The sequence below is a fragment of the Ranitomeya variabilis genome, chromosome 4 (genome assembly GCF_051348905.1).
Source record: "Ranitomeya variabilis isolate aRanVar5 chromosome 4, aRanVar5.hap1, whole genome shotgun sequence".
Taxonomy (NCBI): domain Eukaryota; kingdom Metazoa; phylum Chordata; class Amphibia; order Anura; family Dendrobatidae; genus Ranitomeya; species Ranitomeya variabilis.
Window position 1 is genome coordinate 121,692,794 of NC_135235.1, and position 27,626 is coordinate 121,720,419.

General features: G+C 47.6%; 1 long non-coding RNA gene across 1 annotated transcript in view; it reads right to left on the reverse strand.

The window, feature by feature from the left end:
- Positions 1-1,803: 1,803 nt before the first annotated feature.
- Positions 1,804-27,626, reverse strand: part of LOC143768486 (uncharacterized) — a 147,868-nt gene continuing 122,045 nt past the window's right edge. Inside the window, exons 2-3 of the long non-coding RNA XR_013213889.1 lie at positions 2,109-2,300; positions 1,804-2,002 (exon numbers count right to left, since the gene is read on the reverse strand). This is a non-coding gene — a long non-coding RNA (uncharacterized LOC143768486). The remainder of the gene's footprint in view (positions 2,003-2,108; positions 2,301-27,626) is intronic.

The following is a 27,626-nucleotide window of genomic DNA, read 5'->3' on the forward strand; positions in this document are numbered from 1 at the left end:
TAGCATTGGTGATGCAGCAGATAAATAGAAGCAACGTAGTAACTTTGGTTACTATACCTTTAAGAAGCTTCAAGTTTGTGCACACAATGCCGTGGATAGCTGTAGTCCGAGAAGGGGGGAGCAATGAAGCAGCACGGAGCCAGGAAGGATGATAAGGTGAAAGCACCGCGTGTACAGAGCCAGGGACGCTCTGGCAGGTAGCGTCCCTGGAAACCAGGGAAATCCAAGATGGACGGCGGCTACTGGAATGAGTGTGACCTCACAAGGTACGGAGGCCTGGAAATACCAAAAATTCAACCCATTTCATGGGTTGTCTGACGGAGGGAGGGAAGGGGAGGTTAAAAAAAAAAAAAAAAAAGTTCTTCTCTGTCTTGGTGCCGCCCCCTGCAGCCTGCCGCCCCTAGGCACGTGCCCTCCAGTGCCTAGTGGCAAATACGGCCCTGAACACCGCGGAGACACCATCACGTGTTTCTCAACGCAAGCAATGAATAGCCAGGTCTTTCACCGGGAAGGAACAACCACGGGAAGGGCAGCATCCAAGAAAGGAAATCTGTGGATGGATACCATGTTTTGGCATAGGTGGTTTTCCTTTATTGGATGCTGCCCTTCCCGTGGTTGTTCCTTCCCGGTGAAAGACCTGGCTATTCATTGCTTGCGTTGAGAAACACGTGATGGTGTCTCCGTGGCTTTTCTACATGCAATTACGAGTTCATAGACACCTAACATGTCTGGGTAATTTTTTATCTAAGTGGTAAAAAAAAAATTCCAAACTTTGCTAAAAAAAATTGTGCCTTTTTCTGATACCCATAGCATCTCCATTTTTCATGATGTGGGGTCGGTTGAGAGCTTATTTTTTGCGAGCCGAGCTGGTGTTTTTAATGATACCATTTCGGTGCAGATACGTTCTTTTGATCGCCCGTTATTGCATTTTAATGCAATGTCGTGGCGACCAAAAAAACTTAATTCTGGCGTTTCGAATTTTTTTCTCGCTTTGCTGTTTAGCGATCAGGTTAATGCTTTTTTCTATTGATAGATCCGGTGATTCTGAACGCGGCGATACCAAATATGTGTAGGTTTGATTTTTTTTATTGATTTATTTTGAATGGGGCGAAAGGGGATGATTTAAACTTTTATATATTTTTTTATTTTTTTCACATTTTTTTCACATTTTTTTACTTTTGCCATACTTCAATAGCATCCATAGGAGTCTAGAAGCTGGCACAACTCGACCGCCTCTGCTACATAGCAGCGATCATCAGATCGCTGCTATGCAGCAGAAATGCAGGTGTGCTATGAGCGCCGACCACAGGGTGGCGCTCATAGCTAGCCGGGATCAGTAACGATAGAGGTCTCAAGGACCTCTATGGTTACAATGCAGAAGCATCGCTGGCCCCCGATCATGTGACGGGGGTCAGCGATGCGCTCATTTCCGGCCGCCCGGCCGGAAGCGGTAGTTAAATGCCGCTGTCTGTGTTTGACAGTGGCATTTAACTAGTTAATAGTTCAAAACAGCTGACATGTCCCGGCTTTGATGCGGCTCACCGCCGGAGGCCGCATCAAAGCGGGGGTTCTGACCTCGGATGTACTATCCCGTCCGAGGTCAGAAAGGGGTTAATTTAATTTTTTTATTTTTCCATCCAAAAAGATTTCAGTTTGTTTTGCTGTGGATTTGTACAGATTACAGGTGACTTTAAAAGTGGAAGAAATTCTAAAATGATTCTTTTAATATCCACTGTTAGTCCTGTTTTACCTTATTTTATCTAAATAATTTTAGTTCTATAAAACTAAGAGAAGAGACTGCAATCTGCTCATGGTCGTTTATTTCATGCCGGTGCCCTTATGCTGATTTATTGACAGATTATGAAGTTCTGAATTTCTTGTGTTCAACTTCCCCAGTGGACTCGATCAGGAGAGAAGTGGTCATCGGTGACAGCAGTCAGGGGTTATTCCTGGTTCTGCTACATCCGCCTTCTGGAGTAATAACGGTGTCTACGTTTATGACCTAGAAGAAGCCAATGTATTAATATAAGGTTGCCCATTGCCCAGAATTACATGTATAGCATTATAATGGAGGTTATACTGTTTACTGTAGGCTCAATAACATTTACCCATTTTATGGGGTCTGCGAGTCCTTCTCCTTCTGGGATAGGATCTCCTGCTTTTCTTGTGAGAAGCCATGATGTCTTGATGGTACCAGGCGGGTTGCTAATAACTTGTGGGCTGCCAGTAGAATGTCCTACACCCTGAGGCCATTATGACAGGTAGAACGCTCTCTCATTACCTAGTAGCTGTGAGGTCACCTGTATGATGTGAGGGAATGTTGGCTAGATAAGGTTGGCCGCTCTGTGAATATGGTGGTGGGCATGGTTCATTAACGGAATTGCTCAAGTAAAAAGATAAATTTTATATATATATATATATTACACACAGTATATATATGGAATATTAAATTCTCCTAATAATGCCCCCGAAGGTCTTATGACCTGGTCATCCACACACTATGTGAAATAAATTGGAAATAAAAACATACATAAAAAATAAATAAAACCCAAAACAAAAATAAATAAATAAAAAAACCTGCTAATCAAAATCACTGTTACCCAATCACCCAATCCCTTTGTGGTTATAAAAAAAACCAAAAAAAACTTTTTACACTTTTTGGGTTTGTGCACACGTTTTGGATTTGGCTGCGGATTCGCAGCAGTTTTCCATGTGTTGTACAGTACCATGTAAACCTATGGAAAACCAAAACCACATGGAAACGCTGCGGTTTATTTTCCGTAGCATGTCAATTCTTTGTGCGGAATCCGCAGCGATTTACACCTGCTCTATAAATGGAATCCGAAGGTGTAAAACCGCATGTGAAAACCACGCAAAAACTGCCGTAAATCCATGGTAAGTCCACAGGTAATCCCCAGGTAAAACGCAGGGCGTGTTACCTGCTGATTTTTCAAATTCTGCGTGGAATAATCTGCACACGAATCCGCAACGTGTGCACATAGCCTTTATTTTTTTTCGTCCTCTTTTAACAAAAGCTGTAACTTTATTTTTCCATCAACAAAGCCATTTGAGATATGTATTATTGATTGACGCCGTTCATTTTATCATATCATCTACCGAAAAACAAAGGAAATAATTCAATGCGATAAAATGGTGAAAAACATAATATTCTGAACTCGTTTTTTGGGTTTTGTATTTACAGCGTTCATTGTGTTGTAAAAATAACCTGGGAACCGAGGTCAGTAGGTCAGTATGCTCTAGGTCAGTATTATTATGGTGATAGCAAACTTCCTTTTTATTTTTTTAAAGTGAACAAAAATTCAGAAGTTTGTAGAAAATAATGTGTTTTTTTTGTCACCAAACTGATGTTTGCAATGATACTATTTTGGGGAAGAAAGGAAAAAACCCGTAATTCTGGCGTTTTTATTTTTTTTTACTTTTTTTGTTCACCAATCAGGTTAATTAATTTCAGATTTTTGATAGGTGAGTTTTATGAATGCATTAATACCAAATATGTTAATTTATTTATTTTTATAGTAATATTACTAGCCTTTTAATTAATTAAACAAAGATCAAAGTGAGGGTAGGTTCACACGAGCGTCTAAAAAAAACATTCAGATTTGTTTTTACAGAAGCAGCTATTAATTATTTACAAGACCCTTTATGCTTTCTTTTTTACAGAATTACAATGTATCCATAAAAATTGAATGCTACACTGTGGCTCCGCATGGCGTCAGTAGTTTTTCACACCCATAGATTAGAACAGTAGAGTCTCCTTCGATTTACAGAATAAACTCGTGTTTGTCGCCATTTTTTCACACGCAGATTCGGTCAGTGAAAAAAACTGCTCATCTGCTCTGCCCCGTTGAATAATATTGGTTTGAATGCTGTCTGCTTTTTTCATACACAGAATACTATTCTAAGACTGAAAATATGGTTGTGTGAACGTATCCTCAGGGCCGCCATCAGGGCACTACTGCTCTGAATGGCGTATGGAGCCCGGTGAACAGAGGGGGTCCACATCGGGCCCCCTCTCTTCTGCTCACCGGGCCCCAGCTGCAGGATTCTGCAGGATTCTGCGGGTGCAGTAACTCAACCTGCGTCCGAGACGCAGGTTCAGTTAAACTCTATTGTGGGCCCGCACGGCAATAATTAAAAGCCGCCAGCCAATAGGAGGCTGGCAGCTGACGTCAGCACACACGTTACCGGCGTATGATATTCATTGTCATTCGCTGGCGAGTCCCCGCTTGAAATGCCTGGCTTCAGGGGTGGATTAAGGGTAGCCAGGGCCCCGGGCTGTTCAGACACTGTGGGCCCCCCCGGTCTTGTGACGGGGGGCCATGTGTCGGGGGGTCATGTGATGGGGGGGTCATGTGACGGGGGTCATTTTTTACCCGAACCAGATTATTCCAGAAAAATGGCCGGGCCCTACTCTACTGTAACCTATTAAATATTTGTTAAAATCTGCAATACAATTTAGGTATATTTTGACCAATAATATCACATACAAGGAACAAATACCACTGCACCATGACCAGACCACAAATTACAACCACAGTGATCGAATAATATCACATACAAGGAACAAATACCACCGCACCATGTCAAGACCACATATTACCACCGCTTGGTGACCAAATAGCACATTCAAGGGACAAATGCCACAACACCATTTCCAGACCACATATTACCACCACATAGTGACTGAATACTACAATACTGATCAGTAATTAAAAAAAAAAAAAACGAAAACCCAATACTATCACCATAAGTGGCAGTATTCACAGGAGATCTGTACTTAGTATGCAGTGTCTGTGTAGAGGTAATACAGAGATCACTGGTGACATTGTACACAGGATCTCTGTATATAGTATACAGTGTATAATGTCAGTGTATAGGTAACACTGACTCACCAGTGACGTCTCTAGGTGAAGTCCTTCATCTTTCATCCAGCACAGACCGCCATCATTTCTTCCAGCCAGGACTCGTTTCTGCAGGAAATAACACAGTTATCTCGAGCTCTGCTTGCAGAACACAGTACTTAACTTTTCACAACTTCTACATTACACCACATGGAGAAAAAAAGGCGACATAGTGTCACTCTGCACAGTAACAGGACCGCCCCCCCCCCCCATTTAAAACAGTATACTCAAAAAAATAAATAAATACATCACTGCAGTAATAATATCCCTTAATTAGCCCCTATGATAATAATATTCCCCACACTGGCCCCATGTGTCTCATTCCTGGCTCCAGCCATATGTTCTCCCATCCTGCACTCATGAGTATCCATTCTACACCATATGATCTCCCCATCCTGCCCCATCTGTCTCCATCATATCCATCCTGCCCTATGATCCTATCCTGCCCCATGTCTTTCATTCTGCCCCGTGTCTCCAATCATGCCCCGTATCTACATTCTGTCCATGCCTCCAGTCCTGCCCCCAGTGTGTCCAGCATATTACCCCCAGTGTGTCCAGCATATTACCCCCAGTGTGTCCAGCAATCTGCCCCAGTATGTCCAGCATATTGCCCCTGTGTCCAGCATTGCCCCGGGACAGTGTCTCCAGCAATCTGCCCCAGTGTCTGACTCCAGCATATTGCCCCCAGACAGTGTGTCCAGCAATCTGCCCCAGTGTGTCCAGCATATTACCACCAGTGTGTCCAGCAATCAGCCCCAGTATGTCTAGCATTGCCCCAGTGTGTCCAGCAATCATCTGCCCCAGTCTGTCCTCCAGCATTGCCCCCAATGTCTCCAGCATTGCCCCAGTGTGTCCAGCAATCATCTGCCCCAGTGTGTCCTCCAGCATTGCCCCCAGTGTCTCTAGCATTGCCCCAGTGTGTCCTCCAGCATTGCCCCCAATGTCTCCAGCATTGACCCAGTGTGTCCAGCAATCATCTGCCCCAGTGTGTCCTCCAGCATTGCCCCCAGTGTCTCCAGCATTGCCCCAGTGTGTCCAGCAGCATTGCCCCCAATGTCTCCAGCATTGCCCCAGTGTCTCCAGCATTGCCCCAGTGTGTCCAGCAATCATCTGCCCCAGTGTGTCCTCCAGCATTGCCCCCAATGTCTCCAGTATTGCCCCAGTGTCTCCAGCATTGCCCCAGTGTGTCCAGCAATCATCTGCCCCAGTGTGTCTTCCAGCATTGCCCCCAATGTCTCCTGCATTGCCCCAGTGTCTCCAGCATTGCCCCAGTGTGTCCAGCAATCATCTGCCCCAGTGAGTCCTCCAGCATTGCCCCCAATGTCTCCAGCATTGCCCCAGTGTCCAGCTTTGCCCCAGTGTCTCCAGCAATCTGCCCCAGACTCCAGCATTTCCCCAGTGTGCCCAGCATTGCCCCAGTGTGTCCAGCTGCAGGCTGCAGCAATCATCTGCCCCAGTGTGTCCTCCAGCATTGCCCCAGTGTCTCCAGCATTGCCCCAGTGTCTCCAGCAATCTGCCCCAGACTCCAGCATTGCCCCAGTCAGTGTCTCTGACTCCAGCATTGCCCCAGTGTGTCCAGCAAATTGCAATCATCTGCCCCAGTGTGTCACTGTCACTGACTGACTGCAGTGTCCAGCATTATAATCCGCCCTGGGCCCTGATTATTGCCGTTACTTAGTTAGGTCACGGTGGTTAGCAAAATAAAAAAAAAATACCCAAAAAACCGAGTTCTCCTCAACCTGACCAGCGCTCCAGCTGCGAGCTCCCTCCAACAATGATGTCAGACGCCGGCGAGTCTCGCGACGTGTGTGCTGCGCCTGCGGCCGGCTTCAGCTGCCAGCCTCCAATTGGCTGGCTGGCGGCTGTTGTTAACTATTGACGTGCAGGCGCGCGCCCGCACGTCAATAGGAAACCGCCGCAGCGGCGCCAGTAGCGGTAGGGGCCCGGTGAGCAGATGAGACGGGGCCCGATGCGGGCCCCCTCTCTCTGCCCTCCGGGTCCGGGCCCATAATGATACTTACATACGCGGTGCCAGTCAGTCAGGGGGGCAAGACCATGCATGGTGCACTGCAGACAGTAATGGCGGCGGCCGGCGGGCAATCTGTGCGGTAACCCAGGGCCCCCCCACACCACTGGGCCCTGGGCTACCGCCCATATTGACCCTCTGATAATCCGCCCCTGCCTGGCTTGGACATCGCCACTGGTACGCGGCCAGGTAAGGAGAAAGTGTTTTTTTTATTATTATTTTTATTGAAAGCGGCAAGCCTCAAGATGTTTGTGCAGCAAGATGGAGCCACATGGAACATTTGTCTTCTTCCTGCCCCATCTGTCTCCTTCCTGCATCATGATCCTACACCATGTGAGATGGTGCAGGATGGAAACACATGGCGCAGGATGGAAACAGATGGGGCACGATGGAGACACATGGGCAGGATGGAGACATGGGGCAGGATCATGGGCAGGATGGAGACATGGGGCAGGATGTACACAGATGAGGCAGGATGGAGACAGATGGGGCAGGATGGAAACAGATGGGGCAGGATGGAGGCACATGGAGCAGGATCATGGGGCTGTATGAAGTATGTATTGGCATCACATAGACAGAGCAGCTGCTTTTCTTCTGCTCAGTTGATGGGCCGTGGCGTGACTGCTGAAGTCATGCTGATAGACAGTCTGATCCCCGCTGTCTAAGGGCAGTCTCACACGTCCAGATAATTCCGGTACCGGAAAAAATCGGTACCGGAGTTATCCGTGTCTGTGTGCCCGTGAGCTCACGTAGGCCATACATGCGGCACACGTGTGCCACCCGTGTGCCGAGTGGGTACCACACGGAGCGTGCAGGAGACAGCGCTAAAGTTTAGCGCTGTCCCCTGCATCGTGCTGATGCCACGTATCCTCAGGGCCGCCATCAGGGCACTACTGCTCTGAATGGCGTATGGAGCCCGGTGAACAGAGGGGGTCCACATCGGGCCCCCTCTCTTCTGCTCACCGGGCCCCAGCTGCAGGATTCTGCAGGATTCTGCGGGTGCAGTAACTCAACCTGCGTCCGAGACGCAGGTTCAGTTAAACTCTATTGTGGGCCCGCACGGCAATAATTAAAAGCCGCCAGCCAATAGGAGGCTGGCAGCTGACGTCAGCACACACGTTACCGGCGTATGATATTCATTGTCATTCGCTGGCGAGTCCCCGCTTGAAATGCCTGGCTTCAGGGGTGGATTAAGGGTAGCCAGGGCCCCGGGCTGTTCAGACACTGTGGGCCCCCCCGGTCTTGTGACGGGGGGCCATGTGTCGGGGGGTCATGTGATGGGGGGGTCATGTGACGGGGGTCATTTTTTACCCGAACCAGATTATTCCAGAAAAATGGCCGGGCCCTACTCTACTGTAACCTATTAAATATTTGTTAAAATCTGCAATACAATTTAGGTATATTTTGACCAATAATATCACATACAAGGAACAAATACCACTGCACCATGACCAGACCACAAATTACAACCACAGTGATCGAATAATATCACATACAAGGAACAAATACCACCGCACCATGTCAAGACCACATATTACCACCGCTTGGTGACCAAATAGCACATTCAAGGGACAAATGCCACAACACCATTTCCAGACCACATATTACCACCACATAGTGACTGAATACTACAATACTGATCAGTAATTAAAAAAAAAAAAAACGAAAACCCAATACTATCACCATAAGTGGCAGTATTCACAGGAGATCTGTACTTAGTATGCAGTGTCTGTGTAGAGGTAATACAGAGATCACTGGTGACATTGTACACAGGATCTCTGTATATAGTATACAGTGTATAATGTCAGTGTATAGGTAACACTGACTCACCAGTGACGTCTCTAGGTGAAGTCCTTCATCTTTCATCCAGCACAGACCGCCATCATTTCTTCCAGCCAGGACTCGTTTCTGCAGGAAATAACACAGTTATCTCGAGCTCTGCTTGCAGAACACAGTACTTAACTTTTCACAACTTCTACATTACACCACATGGAGAAAAAAAGGCGACATAGTGTCACTCTGCACAGTAACAGGACCGCCCCCCCCCCCCATTTAAAACAGTATACTCAAAAAAATAAATAAATACATCACTGCAGTAATAATATCCCTTAATTAGCCCCTATGATAATAATATTCCCCACACTGGCCCCATGTGTCTCATTCCTGGCTCCAGCCATATGTTCTCCCATCCTGCACTCATGAGTATCCATTCTACACCATATGATCTCCCCATCCTGCCCCATCTGTCTCCATCATATCCATCCTGCCCTATGATCCTATCCTGCCCCATGTCTTTCATTCTGCCCCGTGTCTCCAATCATGCCCCGTATCTACATTCTGTCCATGCCTCCAGTCCTGCCCCCAGTGTGTCCAGCATATTACCCCCAGTGTGTCCAGCATATTACCCCCAGTGTGTCCAGCAATCTGCCCCAGTATGTCCAGCATATTGCCCCTGTGTCCAGCATTGCCCCGGGACAGTGTCTCCAGCAATCTGCCCCAGTGTCTGACTCCAGCATATTGCCCCCAGACAGTGTGTCCAGCAATCTGCCCCAGTGTGTCCAGCATATTACCACCAGTGTGTCCAGCAATCAGCCCCAGTATGTCTAGCATTGCCCCAGTGTGTCCAGCAATCATCTGCCCCAGTCTGTCCTCCAGCATTGCCCCCAATGTCTCCAGCATTGCCCCAGTGTGTCCAGCAATCATCTGCCCCAGTGTGTCCTCCAGCATTGCCCCCAGTGTCTCTAGCATTGCCCCAGTGTGTCCTCCAGCATTGCCCCCAATGTCTCCAGCATTGACCCAGTGTGTCCAGCAATCATCTGCCCCAGTGTGTCCTCCAGCATTGCCCCCAGTGTCTCCAGCATTGCCCCAGTGTGTCCAGCAGCATTGCCCCCAATGTCTCCAGCATTGCCCCAGTGTCTCCAGCATTGCCCCAGTGTGTCCAGCAATCATCTGCCCCAGTGTGTCCTCCAGCATTGCCCCCAATGTCTCCAGTATTGCCCCAGTGTCTCCAGCATTGCCCCAGTGTGTCCAGCAATCATCTGCCCCAGTGTGTCTTCCAGCATTGCCCCCAATGTCTCCTGCATTGCCCCAGTGTCTCCAGCATTGCCCCAGTGTGTCCAGCAATCATCTGCCCCAGTGAGTCCTCCAGCATTGCCCCCAATGTCTCCAGCATTGCCCCAGTGTCCAGCTTTGCCCCAGTGTCTCCAGCAATCTGCCCCAGACTCCAGCATTTCCCCAGTGTGCCCAGCATTGCCCCAGTGTGTCCAGCTGCAGGCTGCAGCAATCATCTGCCCCAGTGTGTCCTCCAGCATTGCCCCAGTGTCTCCAGCATTGCCCCAGTGTCTCCAGCAATCTGCCCCAGACTCCAGCATTGCCCCAGTCAGTGTCTCTGACTCCAGCATTGCCCCAGTGTGTCCAGCAAATTGCAATCATCTGCCCCAGTGTGTCACTGTCACTGACTGACTGCAGTGTCCAGCATTATAATCCGCCCTGGGCCCTGATTATTGCCGTTACTTAGTTAGGTCACGGTGGTTAGCAAAATAAAAAAAAAATACCCAAAAAACCGAGTTCTCCTCAACCTGACCAGCGCTCCAGCTGCGAGCTCCCTCCAACAATGATGTCAGACGCCGGCGAGTCTCGCGACGTGTGTGCTGCGCCTGCGGCCGGCTTCAGCTGCCAGCCTCCAATTGGCTGGCTGGCGGCTGTTGTTAACTATTGACGTGCAGGCGCGCGCCCGCACGTCAATAGGAAACCGCCGCAGCGGCGCCAGTAGCGGTAGGGGCCCGGTGAGCAGATGAGACGGGGCCCGATGCGGGCCCCCTCTCTCTGCCCTCCGGGTCCGGGCCCATAATGATACTTACATACGCGGTGCCAGTCAGTCAGGGGGGCAAGACCATGCATGGTGCACTGCAGACAGTAATGGCGGCGGCCGGCGGGCAATCTGTGCGGTAACCCAGGGCCCCCCCACACCACTGGGCCCTGGGCTACCGCCCATATTGACCCTCTGATAATCCGCCCCTGCCTGGCTTGGACATCGCCACTGGTACGCGGCCAGGTAAGGAGAAAGTGTTTTTTTTATTATTATTTTTATTGAAAGCGGCAAGCCTCAAGATGTTTGTGCAGCAAGATGGAGCCACATGGAACATTTGTCTTCTTCCTGCCCCATCTGTCTCCTTCCTGCATCATGATCCTACACCATGTGAGATGGTGCAGGATGGAAACACATGGCGCAGGATGGAAACAGATGGGGCACGATGGAGACACATGGGCAGGATGGAGACATGGGGCAGGATCATGGGCAGGATGGAGACATGGGGCAGGATGTACACAGATGAGGCAGGATGGAGACAGATGGGGCAGGATGGAAACAGATGGGGCAGGATGGAGGCACATGGAGCAGGATCATGGGGCTGTATGAAGTATGTATTGGCATCACATAGACAGAGCAGCTGCTTTTCTTCTGCTCAGTTGATGGGCCGTGGCGTGACTGCTGAAGTCATGCTGATAGACAGTCTGATCCCCGCTGTCTAAGGGCAGTCTCACACGTCCAGATAATTCCGGTACCGGAAAAAATCGGTACCGGAGTTATCCGTGTCTGTGTGCCCGTGAGCTCACGTAGGCCATACATGCGGCACACGTGTGCCACCCGTGTGCCGAGTGGGTACCACACGGAGCGTGCAGGAGACAGCGCTAAAGTTTAGCGCTGTCCCCTGCATCGTGCTGATGCCGCGATTCATATCTTCTGTGCAGCAGCGTTTGCTGCATAGAAGATATGAATAATAGTGTTTAAAAGAAAGATCTATCTGTCCGCCGCCCTCCCACCCCCTGTGCGCCCCCCCACCCCCTGTGCGCCCTCCCGCTGTTCTGAAAATACTCACCCGCTTCCCTCGTTGGCTTTCGCTGCTTCCTGTCCTGGCTGCAGCTTCTCCTGTATGCGGTCACGTAGGGCCGCTCATTTACAGTCATGAATAGGCAGCTCCACCCCTATGGGAGGTGGAGCCGCATATTCATGACTGTAATCGGCGGCCCCACGTTACCGCATACAATAGAAGGTGCAGCCAGGAAAGGACACTGCGAGGGAGGCGGGTGAGTATTTTCAGAACAGCGGGGGGGGCGCACAGGGGGTGGGGGGGCGGCAGACAGATAGATCTTTCTTTTAAACACTATTATTCATATCTTCTATGCAGCAAACGCTGCTGCACAGAAGATATGAATCGCGGCTTCAGCACCATGTGGGGGGGACAGCGCTTACTGTAGCGCTGTCTCCTGCACACCACACGGAGAACGTCCGTGTGCGGTACGTGTTTTACACGGACCCATTGACTTTAATGGGTCCGTGTAATACGTGCGCTCCCACGAACACTGACATGTCTCCGTGTTTGGCACACGGAGACACGGTCCGCAAAAAATCAATGACATCTGCACAGATGCATTGATTTTAATGTGTCTACGTGTGTCAGTGGCTCCGGTACGTGAGGAAACTGTCACCTCACGTACCGGAGCCATTGACGTGTGAAACCGGCCTAACTAGGGGGAGCTGGGTGCCAATCAGTATGACATCAGCAGTCTCACCTAGTTGACGGAGCAGCTCCAAACAGAAGCAGCTACTATGTTGATGTGAAGCAGCAGAATCGCCAGGAGTGGTCTGTGATCTCTGAGCTGTCGCCAGTCAGATCTTAGGCAAAAAAATTACTTGGCACTCAGTATTTGAAAAAAATGATTTCTTCTTTATTGTACATCCAGACCAAATGGATTAAATTAAGGGTATGTGCACACGATGCGGAAAACGCTGCGGATTACAAAGTAAACCTATGGGAAACAAAAAAACGCTGTGCACATGCTGCGGAAAAAAACGCGCGGAAACGCAGTGGTTTACATTCCGCAGCATGTCACTTCTTTCTGCGGATTCCGCAGCGGTTTTACAGCTGCTCCTATAGAACACCGCAGTTGTAAAACCGCAGTGAAATCCGCAGGAAAATTGCAGTAAATCCGCTCTAAATTAGCGATAAATCTGCAGCAATCATGCAGCGTTTTTGCCCTGCAGATTTATCAAATCCGCTGCGGAAAAATCCGCAGTGGACCATTATACGTGTGCACACAGCCTAAACGTTTTCGGTCCCTCATAGGACCTTCATCAGAATTTCCTTATTGGAGATAACTAGAGTATACATAAAATAGAAAAACGAAACAAGACAAGATCAACAATATGTCGTGGAATACAAAATACATGGGAAAATGTTAGTATGATTCCACTTGTCAAACGATTTGACGCGATAGGAGATGACAGAAGATATTCTATCCAAGGGTGCTTACAGTGAACAAGAAGTAATAAAAACTGTTTCAGTAAAAGTAACGTGAACTAGGTGTGGAAGCATGGAAGTACCTGGAAAAGAAACACTTTGTTATAATATCGCGGTTGAAGAAAGTGAATCCACAGGTAACAGTTTTGTGCTGTAAGAGAAATTACCAGTTTTGTGCTGTAGGGAAAATAACCTTCCTGAAATAATCTTAGTAAGAAAGGGTTAATGGCAGTTATGCTGTGACTAGTGACATTAAGGTAATTGTAAAAATAATTATGAGAAGTAGATACCTGGATGTCATATGAAATTATGGGAATAAAGGCGGCTGTATGCAGTCTGGTGATGGTAATGCCAACTGTAGGAACTGAAAGGGTAAGGAAATCAAGGTATATATGAAACACCTTACATGATTACTGCCTGTCAGATCTTAGCCACGTGAGAAAACAATAAAATTGTCCCAGATAACCCCATGAAGGTTTTGCTCAGATATTACAGATTTGTTGCAGGTTCTTGGTGTGGACTTCACGCCAAGTATCATGGAAAATGTAGATTGCAATATATGTGGATGAAGTTGCTATCTACATATGTAAGCTAAGACCTCATTCACAAGTCAGCGATTTTTCACATGCACAAAAATAGTCAGATTTTCCTCAGTGTTTGGTCAGTGTGTCAGCTTTTACCATCAGAGTTTCATAATTTTTTTCTTATATGAAAAAAAAAGTCTGATGTGCTGTCTGATTTATTTTTATTAGTGACCCATAGAATTTGATTGGCAAGTGTGATCACTGACTTGGACCAAACTCAAACATGTCTCCTAGATTTGGTGTGGACCTCTCTGTCCCAAAAAATGCACAGCCACGAGAATAGTCATTAGACCAGGGTCACACTATTGTATATTCTCTCATGCGAGATAATCGGGACAATCAGGGCCGCCATCAGGGCATTACTGCCCTAACTGGATTATGGGGCCCGACAAGCAGAGGGGGCCAGCATCGGGTCCCCTCTCTTCTGCTCATTGGCCCCCAGCGGCAGGATTCAGTAAATGAACCTGTGTTAAACTCTAGTTAAACTCTATTGCCGTGGGGGCCTGAATGGCAATAGTTAAAAGCCCCAGCCAATCAGAGGCAGGCAGCTGACGTCAGCGCACACGTCGCTGGCATATGACGTCATTGTCATTCGCCAGTGAGTCCGTGCTTGAAATGCCTGGAGCGAACATCGCAGCTGGAGTGCGAGAAGAAAATTTTTATTTTTTATTTTTAGTAATAGTGGCAAGCCACAATATGTTTCGACCGCACATGTTTCGCCATCCTGCCTCATCTGTCTCCTTCCTGCCCCATGATCCTGCAAAATGTCATCATGGGGCAGGATGGAGACAGATGGGGCACGATCGAGACAGATGGAGTACAATGGAGACACATGGTGCAGGATGGAAACACATGGGGCAGGAAGGAGACATGGGGCAGGAAGGAGACATGGGGCTTGATGGAGACATGGGGCTTGATGGAGACATGGGGCAGGATGGAGACATGGGGCAGGATGGAGACATGGGCAGGATGTGGACACATGGAGCAGGATCATGGGGCAGGATGGAGACAGATGAGGCACGATGGAGACACATGGGGCAGGATGGAGACAATAGGCAGGAAGGAGACATATGATGCAGGATGGAGACATGGGGCAGGATGGAGGCATGAGGCAGGATGAAGGCATGAGGCAGGATGGAGGCATGAGGCAGGATGGAGACATGGGCAGGATGGAGATATGAGGCAGGATGTAGACACATGGAGCAGGATCATGAGGTAGGATGGAGACAGATGGTGCAGGATGGAGACATGGTGCAGGATGGAAACACATGGGGAAGGATGGAAACACATGGGGAAGGATGGAGACATGGGCAGGATGGATATATTAGGCAGGATGTAGACACATGGAGCAGGATCATGGGGCAGGATGGAGACAGATGAGGAGAAACATGGGGCAGGGTGGAGACATGGGGCAGGATGGAGTCATGGAGAAGGATGGACACAGATGGGGAAGGATGGAGACAGATGCGGCAGGATGAGAAGGATGGTTCAGGATCATGAGGCAGAATCGTCATGAGAAAACAATCGCAGATTGCACTAGCCCCATAGAAAAACATTGTGCCGAGAGCTATCTGACAAAACATCGCATAGTACTCAGCAGTGCTATACGCCAGTGTGAGTGAGCCCTGATAGTCATAATAGGTGCAAGTTATATTCGATAAAAACACAGATAGAACTCGTATGTGAAAATCTTACATCTAAGGGCAGTCTCACACGTCCAGATAATTCCGGTACCGGAAAAATCGGTACCGGAGTTATCTGTGTCCGTGTGCTCACGTGGCACATCAGTGTGGCACATGTGCGGCAGCCGTGTGCCGCCCGTGTGCCGACTGGGTACCACAAGGACAGTGCAGGAGACAGCGCTAGAGATAAGCGCTGTCCCCTGCATCTGGTGCTGAAGCCGGAATTCATTCCTTCTTTCTAAGTCTTTTGCAGTTAGCAACTTGCAGTCTAAGTTTCTTTTGTCTGTAACTTTGATTTGTTCGTTATCATCTATTAATGTGAATGCCTATGTGGACTCTGGCGCCGCCCTGAGTCTTATGGATTGGTCCTTTGCCAGGCGCTGTGGGTTTAGTCTAGAGTCTCTGGAAGTCCCTATTCCTTTGAAGGGTATCGACTCCACACCATTGGCTAGGAATAAACCTCAATACTGGACACAAGTGACTATGTGTATGACTCCAGACCATCAGGAGGTGATTCGATTCCTTGTGTTGCATAATTTGCATGATGTCTTAGTGCTTGGATTGCCATGGTTACAAACTCACAACCCAGTTCTTGACTGGAAAACAATGTCCGTATTAAGCTGGGGATGTCAGGGGGTTCATGGGGGAGTACCTTTTGGTTTCCATTGCTTCATCTACTCCCTCTGAGGTTCCGGCATTTTTGTCTGACTATTGTGATGTTTTTGAGGAGCCTAAACTTAGTTCGCTCCCTCCTCACAGGGATTGCGATTGTGCTGTAGATTTGATTCCTGGCAGCAAATTTCCTAAAGGTCGTTTGTTCAATCTGTCTGTGCCAGAGCATGCTGCTATGCGAGAGTATATTAAGGAGTCCTTGGAAAAGGGACATATTCGTCCATCCTTATCCCCTTTAGGAGCAGGTTTTTTTTTCGTGGGTAAAAAAGATGGTTCCCTGAGGCCTTGTATTGATTATCGGCTGTTGAATAAGATTACAGTCAAATATCAGTATCCTTTGCCACTTTTGACTGATTTGTTTGCTCGTATCAAGGGGGCAAGGTGGTTCTCTAAGATTGACCTTCGGGGTGCGTATAATTTGGTGCGGATTAAGCAGGGAGATAAGTGGAAAACTGCATTTAATACGCCCGAGGGCCATTTTGAGTATCTGGTAATGCCTTTTGGTCTTTCTAATGCCCCTTCAGTCTTTCAGTCCTTTATGCACAATATTTTCCGTGAATATCTGGATAAATTTATGATTGTGTATCTGGATGATATTTTGATTTTTTCCGATGACTGGGAGTCGCATGTTCAACAGGTCAGGAAGGTTTTTCAGGTTTTGCGGGCCAATTCTTTGTTTGTAAAGGGTTCAAAGTGTATTTTTGGGGTTCAGAAGATCTCTTTTTTGGGGTATATTTTTTCCCCTTCTTCTATTGAGATGGATCCTGTCAAGGTTCGGGCTATTTGTGATTGGACGCAACCGACTTCCCTTAAGAGCCTTCAGAAATTCTTGGGCTTTGCTAATTTCTATCGTCGATTTATAACTGGTTTTTCAAGTGTCGTTAAGCCTCTAACGGATTTGACTAAGAAGGGTGCTGATGTTTCCAATTGGTCCTCGGCGGCTGTGGAGGCCTTTCGGGAGCTTAAGCACCGCTTTTCTTCTGCTCCTTTGTTGCGCCAACCTGATGTTTCACTTCCTTTTCAGGTCGAAGTTGATGCTTCAGAGATCGGAGCGGGGGCGGTTTTGTTGCAGAGAAGTTCCGATTGCTCGGTGATGAGACCATGTGCATTCTTTTCTCGAAAATTTTCGCCCACCGAGCGAAATTATGATGTTGGTAATCGGGAACTCTTGGCTATGAAGTGGGCCTTTGAGGAGTGGCGTCATTGGCTTGAGGGTGCTAGGCATCAGGTGGTGGTCTTGACTGATCACAAGAATCTGATTTACCTTGAGTCAGCCAGGCGTCTGAATCCTAGACAGGCGCGCTGGTCGTTGTTTTTCTCCCGGTTTAATTTTGTGGTCTCATATCTACCAGGTTCAAAAAATGTGAAGGCAGATGCCCTTTCTAGGAGTTTTGAGCCTGACTCCCCTGGTGATTCTGAGCCTACGGGTATCCTTAAGGATGGGGTGATATTGTCTGCTGTCTCTCCAGACTTGCGACGTGCTTTGCAGGAGTTTCAAGTGGATAGGCCTGATCGTTGTCCGCCTGGGAGACTGTTTGTTTCAGATGAGTGGACCAGTAGAGTCATCTTGGAAGTTCATTCTTCTGTGTTGGCAGGCCACCCTGGAATCTTTGGTACCAGAGATTTGGTGGCCAGGTCCTTCTGGTGGCCTTCCTTGTCTCGGGATGTGCGTACTTTTGTACAGTCTTGTGATGTTTGTGCTCGGGCCAAGCCTTGTTGTTCTCGGGCTAGTGGATTGTTGTTGCCCTTGCCTATTCCGAAGAGGCCTTGGACGCACATCTCTATGGACTTTATTTCGGATCTCCCGGTTTCTCAGAAAATGACTGTCATCTGGGTGGTGTGTGACCGTTTTTCTAAAATGGTTCATTTGGTACCCTTGCCCAAGTTGCCTTCTTCATCGGAGTTGGTTCCTCTATTTTTTCAGAATGTGGTTCGTCTACATGGTTGTTGTGAATTCGGTTTGTGGGCTCCCCCGGTGGTCTGTTATGGTAGTGTCTCTTATGTGCCTTCCTCCATCTCTGATTACCTGTCGCCACCCTCTTGGGGAGTTTCCTATTTAAGGCTGCTTGGCTGTTAGTCACATGCCGGCCAACAATGTGCTAGTAGCATTCTGTTGCATTCACCTGCCTCAAGTTCCAGTTCAGCTAAGTTGAATTTTGTTTCTTGTTTTGCTATTTTTGTCCAGCTATCTGCAATGTGACTCTTCAGTGCTGGAAGCTCTTGTGGACAGAAAATTACTACTCCAGTGGCATGAGTTGTCACTGGAGTTTAAAGTAATTTCTGGATGGTGTTTTTGAATAGTGATTTTTAGGTCGACCGTGAAGTAACTCTTTCCTGTCCTTCTGCTATCTAGTAAGCGGACCTCACTGTGCTAAATCTGCTGTTCATCCTACGTATGTCATTTCCTCTGAACTCACCGTCAATATCTGTGGGGGCCTACTATCATCTTTTGGGGTTCCTCACTGGAGGTAAGGCAGGCCTGTATATTCCTCTTATAGGGGTAGTTAGATCTCCGGCTGGCGCGTGGTGTCTAGGGCATCGTAGGTACATCCCCCGGCTACTGTAAGTGTTGGGTCAGGTTCAGGTCACGGTCGACCTTAGTTTCCATCACCCGAGAGCTAGTCCGTTTTGCATTTTTTTCCCATGGTCATTGGGGTAACCATAACAGTTTGGCCGGCCATTAAAAAATCTATGTGTTAAAATATGCACTAAAGTAGGAAGGAGACGAAAAGGTTTTTTTTCTGTGTTTGAATGTGCACCTTAGTTTGATCATTTGTATTCCTTGCTTAAACTGCAGTCTTCAGCCTTTTTTTTTTTTTTCTCCTCTCCTCTTAACCTCTGAATGCTTGGGTTACACCCATCTGAAACATGGATCCACAGAGTTTAGTTGCGGGTTTGAATAACCTTGCGACAAAAGTACAGAACCTACAAGATTTTGTTATACGTGCTCCAATGTCTGAACCTAAGATTCCTCTGCCTGAATACTTTACCGGAGACAGATCCCGGTTTTTGAGTTTCAGGGAAAATTGCAAATTGTTTTTGTCTCTGAGATCTCACTCTGCTGGTGATCAGACTCAACAAGTTAAAATTGTTATCTCTCTACTGCGCGGCGACCCACAAAGTTGGGCATTTGCATTATCGCCAGGGGATCCTGCGTTGTTAAATGTAGATGCGTTTTTTCAGGCTTTGGGGTTGCTTTATGAAGAACCTAATTTAGAGATTTTGGCTGAGAAAGCCTTGATAGCTCTTTCCCAAGGGCAAGATGAAGCTGAGATATACTGCCAGAAATTCCGTAAATGGTCGGTGCTTACTAAATGGAATGAGTGCGCTTTAGCAGCTAATTTCAGAGAAGGTCTCTCTGATGCCGTGAAGGATGTCATGGTGGGGTTCCCTGTGCCTACAGGTCTGAATGATGCCATGAAATTGGCTATCCAGATTGATCGGCGTTTGCGGGAGCGCAAATCTGTGCACCATATGGCGGGGTCTTCTGAGGAAGAATCTGTGCACCATATGGCGGTATCTTCTGAGCAAAAACCTGTGCACCATATGGCGGTGTCTTCTGAGCAAAGACCTGTGCACCATTTGGCGGTGACCTCTGAAAAGGCATTGGAGCATATGCAATGCGATCGTGTTTTGTCTAGAGGCGAACGTCAAAATTACAGGCGCAAAAATGGATTGTGCTTCTACTGTGGAGATCCAGCTCATGTTATATCAGCATGCTCTAAACGTATAAATAAGGTTGATAAAAAGGTTGATAAATCTTTTTCTACAGGTACCTTGCAGTCAAAATTTCTTTTGTCCGTGACATTGATTTGTACCTTATCATCTGTGACTGTGAATGCTTATGTGGATTCTGGCGCCGCTCTGAGTCTCATGGATTGGTCCTTTGCCAAGCGTTGTGGGTTTGATTTGGAGCCGTTGGAAGTTTCTATTCCCCTGAAGGGTATTGATTCTACACCTTTGGCTAGCAACAAACCACAATATTGGACACAAGTGACTATGCGTCTTACCCCAGACCATCAGGAGATTATTCGTTTCCTTGTATTATATAACCTACATGATGTCTTAGTGCTTGGATTACCATGGTTACAGATTCATAATCCCGTCTTGGACTGGAAATCTATGTCTGTGTTGAGCTGGGGATGTCGGGGTATTCATGGGGATGCACCTTTGGTTCCTATTTCTTCATCTACTCCCTCTGAGATCCCAGCATTTCTGTCAGATTTTTGTGATGTCTTTCAAGAGCCTAAAGTTGATTCTCTCCCTCCCCACAGAGAGTGTGACTGCGCTATTGAATTGATCCCCGGTAGTAAGTTTCCTAAGGGTCGCTTGTTTAATTTGTCTGTACCTGAACATACTGCTATGCGGGAGTATATCAGAGAATCCTTGGAAAAGGGTCATATTCGCCCCTCGTTGTCTCCACTAGGGGCAGGATTTTTCTTTGTAGGTAAAAAGGATGGTTCATTGAGACCTTGTATCGACTATCGACTTTTGAATAAGATTACAGTTAAATACCAGTACCCGTTACCTTTACTGACTGATCTGTTTGCTCGTATAAAGGGGGCTAAGTGGTTCACTAAGATCGATCTACGTGGTGCGTATAATTTGGTGCGGATTAAGCAGGGGGATGAGTGGAAGACCGCATTTAATACGCCTGAAGGCCATTTTGAGTATTTGGTAATGCCTTTCGGTCTCGCAAATGCCCCTTCCGTTTTTCAGTCCTTTATGCACGATATTTTCCGTGAATATCTGGATAAGTTTATGATTGTGTATTTGGATGATATTCTTGTTTTTTCGGAGGACTGGGAATCTCACGTTCAACAGGTCAGGAGAGTTTTTCAGGTTTTGCGAGCTAATTCTCTTTTTGTAAAGGGCTCAAAGTGTAGTTTTGGAGTTCAGAGAATTTCTTTTTTGGGATATATTTTTTCCCCTTCATCTATGGAGATGGACCCTGTCAAGGTCCAGGCTATTTGTGATTGGATACAACCTACTTCTTTGAAGAGTCTGCAAAAGTTCTTGGGTTTTGCTAATTTCTATCGCCGATTTATAGCGGGTTTTTCTGCCATTGCTAAACCTTTGACTGATTTGACCAAAAAGGGTGCTGATGTTGCTAATTGGTCCTCTGCGGCTGTGGAGGCCTTTCAAGAGCTTAAGCGCCGCTTTTCTTCCGCTCCTGTGTTGCGCCAACCTGATGTGTTACTGCCGTTCCAGGTTGAGGTGGATGCTTCGGAGATCGGAGCAGGTGCAGTTTTGTCGCAGAAAGATCCTGACTGCTCAGTAATGAGACCATGTGCGTTTTTCTCCCGAAAGTTTTCGCCCGCTGAGCGAAATTATGATGTGGGAAATCGGGAACTTCTGGCCATGAAGTGGGCGTTTGAGGAGTGGCGTCATTGGCTTGAGGGTGCTAGACACCAGGTGGTGGTCCTCACTGACCACAAGAATCTAATTTATCTTGAGTCGGCCAGGCGTCTGAATCCTAGACAGGCGCGCTGGTCGTTGTTTTTCTCCCGATTTAACTTTGTGGTGTCATATCTGCCTGGGTCCAAGAATGTGAGGGCGGATGCCCTCTCTAGGAGTTTTGAGCTTGACTCGCCTGGTGATTCCGAACCTACCGGCATCCTGAAGGATGGGGTGATATTGTCAGCTGTCTCCCCAGACCTGCGGCGTTCTTTGCAGGAGTTTCAGGTGGATAGGCCTGATCGCTGTCCGCCTGGTAGACTGTTTGTCCCTGGTGATTGGACCAGTAGAGTTATCTCGGAGGTTCATTCTTCCGCGTTGACAGGTCATCCTGGAATTTTTGGCACCAGGGATTTGGTGTCTAGGTCCTTCTGGTGGCCTTCTTTGTCTCGAGATGTGCGCATGTTTGTGCAGTCTTGTGATGTTTGTGCTCGGGCCAAGCCCTGCTGTTCTAGGGCCAGTGGGTTGTTGTTGCCCTTGCCTATTCCTAAGAGGCCTTGGACGCACATCTCTATGGACTTTATTTCTGACCTTCCGGTTTCTCGTAGGATGTCTGTCATCTGGGTGATTTGTGACCGTTTTTCCAAGATGGTTCATTTGGTACCTTTACCCAAATTGCCCTCCTCCTCTGAGTTGGTTCCTCTATTTTTTCAGAATGTGGTGCGTTTGCATGGTATTCCTGAGAATATAGTGTCTGACAGGGGTACTCAGTTTGTGTCTAGATTTTGGCGGACGTTCTGTGCCAGGATGGGTATCGATTTGTCTTTTTCGTCTGCATTCCATCCTCAGACTAATGGCCAGACTGAGCGTACTAATCAGACCTTGGAGACTTACTTGAGGTGTTTTGTGTCCGCTGATCAGGATGATTGGCTTGACCTTTTGCCATTGGCAGAGTTTGCCCTTAACAATCGGGCTAGTTCTGCCACTTTGGTTTCTCCATTTTTTTGTAATTCAGGGTTTCACCCTCGGTTTTCGTCCGGTCAATTGGAGTCTTCGGATTGTCCTGGAGTGGATGCTGTGGTTGATAGGATGCATCAGATTTGGGGACAGGTTGTGGACAATCTGAAGTTGTCCCAGGAGAAGACTCAACAGTTCACTAATCGTCATCGGCGTATTGGTCCTCGTCTTTGTGTTGGGGACCTGGTGTGGCTGTCTTCTCGATTTGTTCCTATGAAGGTCTCGTCTCCTAAGTTTAAGCCTCGGTTTATCGGCCCTTATAGGATTCTGGAGGTTCTTAATCCTGTGTCCTTTCGTTTGGACCTCCCAGCATCTTTTAATATCCATAATGTTTTCCATCGGTCATTATTGCGGAGGTATGAGGTACCGGTTGTTCCTTCTGCTGATCCACCTGCTCCTGTGTTGGTTGAGGGTGAATTGGAGTATGTGGTGGAAAAGATCTTGGACTCCCGTGTTTCCAGACGGAAACTTCAGTATCTGGTTAAGTGGAAAGGTTATGGCCAGGAGGATAATTCTTGGGTGACAGCATCCGATGTTCATGCTCCCGATTTGGTTCGTGCATTTCATAGTGCTCATCCAGGTCGCCCTGGTGGTTCTGGTGAGGGTTCGGTGCCCCCTCCTTAAGGGGGGGGTACTGTTGTGAATTCGGTTTGTGGGCTCCCCCGGTGGTCTGTTATGGTAGTGTCTCTTATGTGCCTTCCTCCATCTCTGATTACCTGTCGCCACCCTCTTGGGGAGTTTCCTATTTAAGGCTGCTTGGCTGTTAGTCACATGCCGGCCAACAATGTGCTAGTAGCATTCTGTTGCATTCACCTGCCTCAAGTTCCAGTTCAGCTAAGTTGAATTTTGTTTCTTGTTTTGCTATTTTTGTCCAGCTATCTGCAATGTGACTCTTCAGTGCTGGAAGCTCTTGTGGACAGAAAATTACTACTCCAGTGGCATGAGTTGTCACTGGAGTTTAAAGTAATTTCTGGATGGTGTTTTTGAATAGTGATTTTTAGGTCGACCGTGAAGTAACTCTTTCCTGTCCTTCTGCTATCTAGTAAGCGGACCTCACTGTGCTAAATCTGCTGTTCATCCTACGTATGTCATTTCCTCTGAACTCACCGTCAATATCTGTGGGGGCCTACTATCATCTTTTGGGGTTCCTCACTGGAGGTAAGGCAGGCCTGTATATTCCTCTTATAGGGGTAGTTAGATCTCCGGCTGGCGCGTGGTGTCTAGGGCATCGTAGGTACATCCCCCGGCTACTGTAAGTGTTGGGTCAGGTTCAGGTCACGGTCGACCTTAGTTTCCATCACCCGAGAGCTAGTCCGTTTTGCATTTTTTTCCCATGGTCATTGGGGTAACCATAACACATGGTATCCCGGAAAACATCGTTTCTGACAGGGGATCCCAATTTGTGTCTAGATTTTGGCGGGCGTTCTGTGCCAGGATGGGCATTGATTTGTCTTTTTCGTCTGCTTTCCATCCTCAGACAAATGGCCAGACAGAGCGAACTAATCAGACCTTGGAGACTTATTTGAGGTGTTTTGTGTCTGCTGATCAGGATGACTGGGTCGCCTTTTTGCCGTTGGCGGAGTTTGCCCTTAATAATCGGGCTAGTTCTGCCACTCTGGTTTCTCCTTTCTTCTGCAATTCGGGGTTTCACCCTCGTTTTTCATCTGATCAGGTGGAATCTTCGGATTGTCCTGGAGTGGACACTATGGTGGATAGATTGCACCAGATTTGGAGTCATGTGGTGGACAACTTGAAGTTGTCCCAGGAGAAGACTCAGCAGTTTGCTAATCGTCATCGTCGTGCTGGTAATCGTCTTCGCGTTGGGGACTTGGTGTGGTTATCTTCTCGTTTTGTCCCTATGAAGGTCTCTTCTCCTAAGTTTAAACCTCGGTTCATAAGTCCTTATAAGATTTTGGAGATTCTTAATCCTATATCGTTTCGTTTGGACCTACCAGCATCTTTCACTATTCATAATGTCTTCCATCGGTCTTTGTTGCGGAGGTACGAGATACCGGTTGTTCCTTCTGTTGAGCCTCCTGCTCCTGTGCTGGTGCAGGGTGAATTGGAGTATGTTGTGGAGAAGATTTTGGACTCTCGCATTTCCAGACGGAGACTTCAATATTTGGTCAAATGGAAGGGATACGGTCAGGAGGATAATTCTTGGGTGACTGCCTCTGATGTTCATGCCTCTGATTTGGTTCGCGCCTTTCATAGGGCTCGTCCAGATCGCCCTGGTGGTTCTCATGAGGGTTCGGTGCCCCCTCCTCAAGGGGGGGGGTACTGTTGTGAATTCTGTTTGTGGGCTCCCTCTGGTGGCTACTGGTGGTACTGGTTGACTTCTGTCTTCTATCTCCAGTGCACCTGTTCCCATCAGGAAATGGGAGTTTCCTATATAGTCTGGCTTCTCACTCATTTACTTGCCGGCTATCAATGTTACCAGAGCTCCTCTGTTACTTGTTACCTGCTCCAAGTCTGCTGAGTCAGATAAGTTTGATCATTTGTACCTTTTGTCCAGCGTGCATCTATATGAATCTTGCTGCTGGAAGCTCTAGTGAACTGAAATGACCACTCCGGTGTCATGAGTTGATACCGGAGTTTAAAGTCATTTCAGGATGGTATTTTGTAGGGTTTTTAGTTGACCGCGAAGTCCACTTTTGTATTTTCTGCTATCTAGTTAGTGGGCCTCTCTTTGCTGAACCTGTATTCATACTGCGTATGTGTTTTCTTCTTAACTAACCGTCATTATATGTTGGGGGCTACTATTACTTTGGGGTTTTCTCTGGAGGCAAGCCAGGTCTGTGTTTCCTCTATTAGGGGTAGCTAGATCTCCGGCTGGTGCGAGACGTCTAGGGATAAAACGCAGGTACGTTCCCCGGCCACTGGTAGTTGTGCGTTAGGTTCAGCATCGCGGTCAGCTTAGATTCCATCTTCCTAGAGCTAGTCCTGTTTTTGCCCATGTCCCTGCCATTGGGATTCATGACACCGCTCATTACAGTGATGAATATGCGGTTCCACCCTTATGGGAGGTGGAGCCACATATTCATCACTGTAATGAGCAGCACCACGTGACAGCTCATACAGGACAAGCTGCGGCGCGGAGAGGAAGCGTCGAGGGAGCCGGCTGAGTATTTTAATAACAGCGGCCGGGGACACAGGGGGTGGGAGTGAGGAGGTTGCCGGGAAGGTTATTTTAAACACAAAAAAAAAAGATTTTTCATTCCTTCTCCCCAGCGAAAGCTGCTGGAGAGAAGGGATGAATGGGGGCTTCAGCACCACAAGCTGGGGGGACAGCGCTTTCTGTAGCGCTGTCTCCTGCACGGCACACGGACATCATCCGTGTGCGGTACGTGTTTTACACGGACACATTGACTATAATGGGTCCGTGTGATCCATGCGCTCCCACGAACACTGACATGTCTCCGTGTTTTTCAAACGGACACACGGTCCGTGAAAACACGCTGACATGTGCAGAGACACATTGATTTTAATGTGTCTACGTGAGTCAGTGTCTCCGGTACGTGAGGAAACTGTCACCACACGTACCGGAGCCACTGACGTGTGAAACCGGCCTAAGGGAAAGGATTAACATTAGATTTCCATGGTGGAATTATATAGTTTTTCATCAGTGCTTGGGTTGTGCGGCAAAGTACTGAGGCTATGTGCACACGCTGCGGATATTGTTGCGGATCCGCAGCGGATTAGCCGCTGCAGATTTGCAGCAGTTTTCGATGAGTTTACAGTACCATGTAAACCTATGGAAAACAAAATCCGCAGTGCACATGCTGCGGAACAAAATGCGCGGAAGCGTAGCGTTGTTTATTCAGCAGCATGTCACTTCTTTGTGCGGATTCCGCAGCGGTTTACACCTGCTCCATAATAGGAATCCGCAGGTGTAAAACCGCATGTGAAATCCTCACAAAAACCACCAAAAAAACACAACGGTAAATCCACGGTAAGGCCGGCGTCACACTGGCGTTTTAAACGGCCGAGTGCAATGCGATAAAAAATCGCATTGCAATCGGACCAATGTTAACATATGTGGCAGCTCCAAGCAGCCGACTTTTTGTCGGCCGTTTTCTTCGGTCCGAGACAATCGCAGCATGCTGCGATTGTCTAGGACCGAGGGAAACTCTGGGTTCACTCGCACCGATATAAGCCTATGGGTGCGAGTGAGAAAGAGCACACCACTCGGACATCATCTGAGTGACGTGCGTTATAAGCGGACCCCAGCAATGGAGGAGATGGAGAAATTCATTTCTCCGCCTCCTCCGCAGCTGTGCTCCGATCCTCCCTGTGCGAGAGAATCGGAGCACAGACGCATGACACTCGGTAACTGCTCTGCTGCGAGTGTCATTAGCATATCGCATCCGATGATCTCGCATCGGATGCAATACGCTAGTGTGACGCCGGCCTAATTCAGCAGGAAATCCGCAGTGCGGATTACCTGCGGATTTACCAAAATCAGTCTGGAAAAATCTGCAGAGTAATCTGCAGCGTGTGCACATAGCTTCAAGGTAAGACACTTTTATGCTTCTCCTATTTATAATACACTGCTGTGAAGCACCGGCGAGCGACTTAACTGTACATCAGCTGTGACAATGACTAATGATGAACGCCAGACTACAACAGAGGGGATCTAGTACTATCCTCTGCTCTTCTTAGTACTTGCCATAGACAAGCCACGGAGAGATTAACCTTCACTTGGCCTCTTCCTGATATGAGCATCATGTAAATCACTGATTTAAAAGATAACAAAAAATCAAATGTGAAACATGGTGTCAAATATACTGCAGAGAGTCTTTGATAGATTTTATTGGAAATGTATTTTACATTTATACCTTGTATATTTGTAAAAGTTTTGTGCTAAGAAAACCAGAGGGTAAAAGGGAAAATAGTTTACTTAATCATGAGACAGCCAAATATTTAGTAGGTAACACGTGATGATTGCAACTGGCCCAAAGGGAGGATAATAGCGAAGGAGAAAAAATTGTTTGATTAGTAGTATTGCAACTCGCCCGGTGTGAAGC